The 6,002-nt window shown below is 43.6% G+C and overlaps 1 long non-coding RNA gene across 1 annotated transcript; it reads right to left on the reverse strand.

The window, feature by feature from the left end:
- Window positions 1-462: 462 nt before the first annotated feature.
- Window positions 463-1,820, reverse strand: LOC131140091 (uncharacterized). The gene is made up of 3 exons (XR_013629433.1): window positions 1,643-1,820; window positions 794-983; window positions 463-684 (listed from the first exon to the last, which is right to left on the reverse strand). It is a non-coding gene; the product is annotated as an uncharacterized LOC131140091 (long non-coding RNA).
- Window positions 1,821-6,002: the final 4,182 nt, after the last annotated feature.

The following is a 6,002-nucleotide window of genomic DNA, read 5'->3' on the forward strand; positions in this document are numbered from 1 at the left end:
GTTAAAATTGCGTTGTTATGTAGCTTAATTATAGGTAATAAAGCCAAAACTCCAATAAAAAATAGATAAAGTTCAAATTGTGTGCAATGACAATTATGCACACTGATTTTAGTTTTAAAAAGTGGGGAAGCTACTGATGCTTCCTTATTGTCACGTTCCGGCTTGTGAGTTTTACGGTTCGACCCCAGGATGCAGAGATGACGACCCAATTGCTGGTTATGCTATGCAGCAGAACAATGCACTAGCAAGTCCGACCCAAACCATGGCAATGAACCGACAAAGGAAGGGAGCGCACCTGAACTAAATAGGCAACACAAATAGGAAACAGGTGCAGGAGATAATAGAAAGCAACGGAAAACAGAACAGAAAAGTGAATTCAAAGTAAGGGCATGAACGAGGAACAAAGGAACAGAAGAAAACTAAGCTGTCACGAGGGGGTGAAGCCAGATCGTGACACTTATTGCTTTTAAAAATTATATCTTTAAACACCTTTGGATGTCCCTTCAAGAGTAGTGTCACCTATGAATGGAATATAAAACAAATGATTAGAATAGACCATAACAGCAGCACCAGCTGACCTGCAAGTAGTGGATCAGAAATGTGCATGCTTGGTGGACTGACACAGGATCATATCATCTGAGGCAGCTGAAGGGTTGTCAACAGGTTGTACAGTTCTCTCCTGTCCTGTAAAATATACACCATAGTTCGCTTTAGGTCACCTTTTTACATAATATTTTAACCTGGAGACACAGCACATCTCTTGATGGTTAATCAATTATATCTCTGATCATACCACTAGAAGTCTTTACAAGGGCAGAGTCATCTGTGAAGTCTGTGGAATATGAAACGCCGATTTATGATAACCCTCCACACTTTTTGATTGTACTTACAATGTACGAAACAATGCTTGGTGGACTGACACAGGATCATACCATCTGAGGCAGCTGAAGGGTTGTTAACAGGTTGCACAGCTCTCTCCTGTCCTGTAAAATATACATCACAGTTTAAAATAGGTAATGTACTTCATGCAGGCAAGGTGCATTAAAATGCACACTACAGACGGTCCACAGATCTGTAGCACATGTCAATATTTGATATGCAAATCGGACAATGCCACTATAAGTGCAGATCCTCATTGTTTAATTTAAAAAGTCTTTATTTAGTAGAAGTGTCACTGACAAAAATGTATTAACTGGTTAGCCATTGACTGGGTATATGTATGAAGTTTTCACATCTTCCATGGACAAAGTACAATCAAGAAGTTCAATGAAATGAGTGAAATGAGCCATGAAATGGCTGAGTAAAGAGCAACCAGGAGTCTTTGCGCTTTAGATGGTTTAATGCTGGCTACACTTTCATATTGCCCAAACACTATGAAACTATGGAAAATGTTAACATACATCATGTTTCATTCGTTTTCAGTGTGACTACTGGGCATCAATTTCCAAATAAACCTTTGTTGTATACTCTGCTTCACGAGAGAGCATTGTAGAACGCTCCACATGTAGATTTATATAATTTCACATATATTTCATCTTTTCATTCATCTAGCTGCACGTTTGACGATTCTTAGTCATTTAGATAATAGGCAGTAGGCAATTTGACTAATGGACAAGGGTTGCCTCCATTTGGCTACACCTACCCATGTCTGTTTGTGGATCTGAGGGCTGATCCTCTAGGTCAGCTTCACTTTCTTCACGTGCTTCAGAAACAGTGAAGTCAAGGTTATCTGACAAACAAAAAAGATCAATTACATTTTAACATTAACTTGTTTTCATAATAAAGTCACTAAATTGTAGTCTGTAGACAAGTCATGTTTTGCTAAATATCATCAAGTTATGATTGCCTATAAAATGTATGAAATGTTAATCGAGCTTAAACAATACGTATACTGCCCTTGCAGTGCGTTTCTTTGTGCAAAGCTTGGCAGCTAGCTTCACAGTCGAAGGTGCTCCAATAAACGAACAAGGTTTGTCTTTACTTGACCTTTACTTGGGCAACTCTTCCAACACTGTAAAACTGTACAGAAACAAACACAGCACCAAAATATACATTACACACAGTGACATGATACAAAGAATGATCAATAAGAGCAAAGCTAGTATAATAGCTACGGTCCACAAGCTAGCCACAACCAGCACCACACTCAGTAAACCTATTGTAATGCCCCTGGTTGTGGTAAGGAAGACACTCACGTCGTCGCCGATGCACTTCAATCGCTTTATTAATAGCGGTCAACAGTTCACTCACACCTGGGCTGCTGTGGGCCACAACCCACGGCAACACACGCACGCCATTCGCTCCTCGCTAGCCTCTCCAGACTCTCACCCCCTAGCGCAGGGGTCGGGAACCTTTTTGGCGAAGAGAGCCATGAAGGCCAGATATTTTAAAATGTGTATCTGTGAGAGCCATATAAATTTTTTTAAACATTGAATACAATAAAATGTGTGCATTTTTGTGTAAGACCAACAGTTTTAGATAATGGGCTCTAATTGTGTAGACCAGGCACACTACCCCACGCCAATGGGGTGTGGCCAGCACACTTTCGTGAGCAGCGCAGTGTCTAATAATAAATCAAATACTTGTTGCCATTAACACAACTTCTGCTGCTACATAGTTTTGCACCGTACTCCGTAGACGTATTTCATTCTTTTGGCCATCTTCGTCAGAAGGCTTGGTTCTGCAGCTTTAGCTATTTGACTAAAGGAGGAAAGTTTACATTTACATGTTTTTTTGACATCTTAATGACCGAGGTAGACTACAGCATTACCCAGTAATAATCAAGTTTTGGTGTTTGACCTGGAAAATATCATCAGGAAAGATAGATATGGTTGGCCGTATTGCAGCAGAATATAGATGGACAAATTAAAATGCATAAGAAAGTTGTTGATTTTGAATATTATTTTTAATTCATTTCTGTGATGGTTTACTTTAAAATGTTAGCAAAAATACTTTTTTATTGTGGTAAGAAATGCTTGAGAGCCAGATACAGTCATCAAAAGAGCCCTACCTGGCTCCCGAGCCATAGGTTCCCTACCTCTGCCCTAGCGTCACACCCAGTCTCACTCTCTCACTTGTGACGTGGCACCGTCACTTTCCAAGCCCCGCCCTCTTAAAGGCCCAACACACAAAGTCACAGATATTACACTGTCACCCCCTTAATAAGCCCCTCGCCCCGAGGGGTCAACAACAAAATCCCTGAACCAAGGTGGCCTGCACCTCTGTCTCCGGGGCCGGCCCTGGCTTGACACCTGTCCGTCACTAGGTGGCGCTGGCGGCTCAACAGGAACAACAGCAATGGGATCTGGGGAACTGGGATCCACCGCATGTTCCGAGCCCCACCTCAAACTGGGGAATGTCACCTGTACGGTGCCAACCTGTCCCGGTGCAGGACAACTTTTCTGCCCCTAGGGAGAACCGCAACCCAATAAACAACCTCCCCGACCCGCTCAAGCACCCTGCATGGTCCATCCCAATGACTGTCAAGTTTTGGGCATCGTCCTCTTTTCCGCTTGGGCGTGTAAACCCAAACTAGCTCACCCTGCAGGAAGTCACGTCCCTTGCTGCGCACGTCATGGTTCCTCTTCTGCCTCATACCAGCCTTCTCCAGCTGATCACGAGCAAACGAATGTGCCGCCTCCAACCGGTCCTGCAATTTCCGGGCATACTCTGGTCCTGGGCGGTCCTCTGAGCTGTCTGGCGGCCTCCCAAACGCCAACTCCGCCGGTGTCCGAATCTCCCAGCCCAACATCAACAAGGCCGGGGTGCAACCTGTGGAACTCTGGACAGCTGAGCGGTAGGCCATCAGCACCAGCGGAATGTGCCCGTCCCAGTCCCGCTGATGGTTAGAGGTGAGGATGGCCAGCTGCTGTTGCATGGTGCAATTAAACCGCTCCACTAGGCCATCACTTTGCGGGTGCAGGGGCGTGGTGTGGGTCTTCTCCATGCCCACACGCTCACACAGGGCAGCAAACGCTCTGGACTCGAAATTCCTGCCTTGATCGCTGTGGAGAATGTCTGCAGTGCCAAACCGGCTGAACATGCCCTCCAGGAGTGCATCTGCCACTGTCGCTGCTTCTTGGTCTGGCAGCGCATAAGCCTCCGGCCATTTCGTAAAGTAGTCCATCACACACAGAACAAACCTGTTCCCTCTCTCCGTCTCAGGAAAAGGACCCATAATGTCTGTAGTGGCTATTTGTCCTTCAAAAAAAAATAAACGTAACTTACACTATAATCAAAAGGCCACTGATGCACCATGGGTTTTGTTTTACGCAGGCAAAAGAGTCATTGTCGAAACAATCTTGTTCCGTTTCTTCTTATTTCCTTTTATTACCAAGCAAGCAAACAAACAAACAAAAAGGAACAAGGGCCTTGTGTCCTGTTGCCTCTCTTGTGCTGGTACAAAAACCTGAGAGTTAGGACAGGTCCTCGTCTGCAGATGAACCTGCGAACTGCATTGATACAAGAATTTGTATCCAGTGTAGTATATGCTACTTCCAAGTGAACAGCACGGCTGGCCAAACATGTGAAAAGCACTCCATATCTTTTCAAAAGACTTCTGCCTTTTTTTACTTCAATTGGGCCAAAATAGTCCACCCCAACATCCGTAAAAGGAGCTTTGTCGGGCAAAACTCTCTCCTCAGGCAAGTCTGCCATCTTCTGTCAAGAAGCTTTCCTCTGTCACGTCTGCACACAACACAGTCCAATATTTTTCTGGCAGCAAAGTTTGCATTAGTAATCCAGTATTTCTGCCTCAATCTGGCTAGCATGTGATTTCTTCCGGCATGTCCCAACTGATGGTGTATGAGCCGGAGAATAAGAGTGGATACGTGCAGGTCTTTGGACAAGATAAGTGGATGTTTGGACTCTGCTGGCAGTGCTGCTTTATTCAACCGGCCGCCCACTCTGAGCATTCCATCATCCATTATTGGGTCCAATTTGTACAATGAACTCTCTTTAGAAACGGTTTTAAACCTGTTCTTCAGTGAGGCAATTTCAACCTTGAACCTCTCTCCTTGTTCATATTGCACAATTGCTTCCTCTGCTTTGTCATAATCCTCGGGCGTCAAACTCTGTCCTTTGAGTGTGACCTTGAAACTCTGCATTCTTCCTTCAACCTTTTGACATGGAACAGCAGAAAATTCCTTCCTCTTCCTGCACAGAATCTTGAGAATCATCTTGATCTTTAAAAACCAAGCAACTGCAGTTTTTAGCTTCATCCAAATGGAAAAGTAACTGATTAAGCTGATTGTGGCATTTTCCTGGATCTTGATAACAGCATTCACCATCAGGTTCCTTTTAACCTCTACAGGAACTACATCAAGATCCACCTCCAATTTAGGCCATTCCTCTTTTGGCCTCCAGAGAAACTCTGGAGAAACTCAATTATCCACCTCCTGTTTTTTAGGAAATCCTCAGCTCTCATTCCTCTAGAGCAGGGGTGCTCACACTTTTTCAGCATGCGAGATACTTTTAAAATGACCGAGTCAAAATGATCTACCCACTACAAAAATGCAAAACATCTATTTATTTTCAAATGTATTGAGGATTATTTGTACGTACAATGTATGTTGATGTACCTTGCATAACCAAATGAGCCAATATTGCAAAACACACATAATTAACTATTAACATTTTTTGTAATTACCTGAGTTTACTTTGATGACTTGCACTGAATTGAATCAGCCAGGGATGCATAGTCTGGACAGTAGCTGCTGATAGCCAGGTTAGCCAGGCAAACGCACTTCGAAAAAGACATTGTGAAAAAAAAAGTCCACCTCCCATTCCGTATGGAAGTGATATGGTTTTGCCTTTTTACTTGGTCCAGCTACTTCACTCATTTTAGTGACCATAAACTTTAGCGAGGGCTTAAAATCTGACGCAATTCGCCGACTAGCTTAGCACTTTGCATCGTTGTTTACACATGAGCGGTGACCTAAAGGTCAAAATTCAGTTGTCATCTGACTGGTTGTCCTGTATGTCAATCAAGTAACGGGGATGGA

Source organism: Doryrhamphus excisus, linkage group LG11, assembly GCF_037039965.1.
Source record: "Doryrhamphus excisus strain RoL-2023G ecotype Guam linkage group LG11, RoL_Dexc_Guam_v1.1, whole genome shotgun sequence".
In the NCBI taxonomy this organism is placed as follows: Eukaryota; Metazoa; Chordata; class Actinopteri; order Syngnathiformes; family Syngnathidae; genus Doryrhamphus; species Doryrhamphus excisus.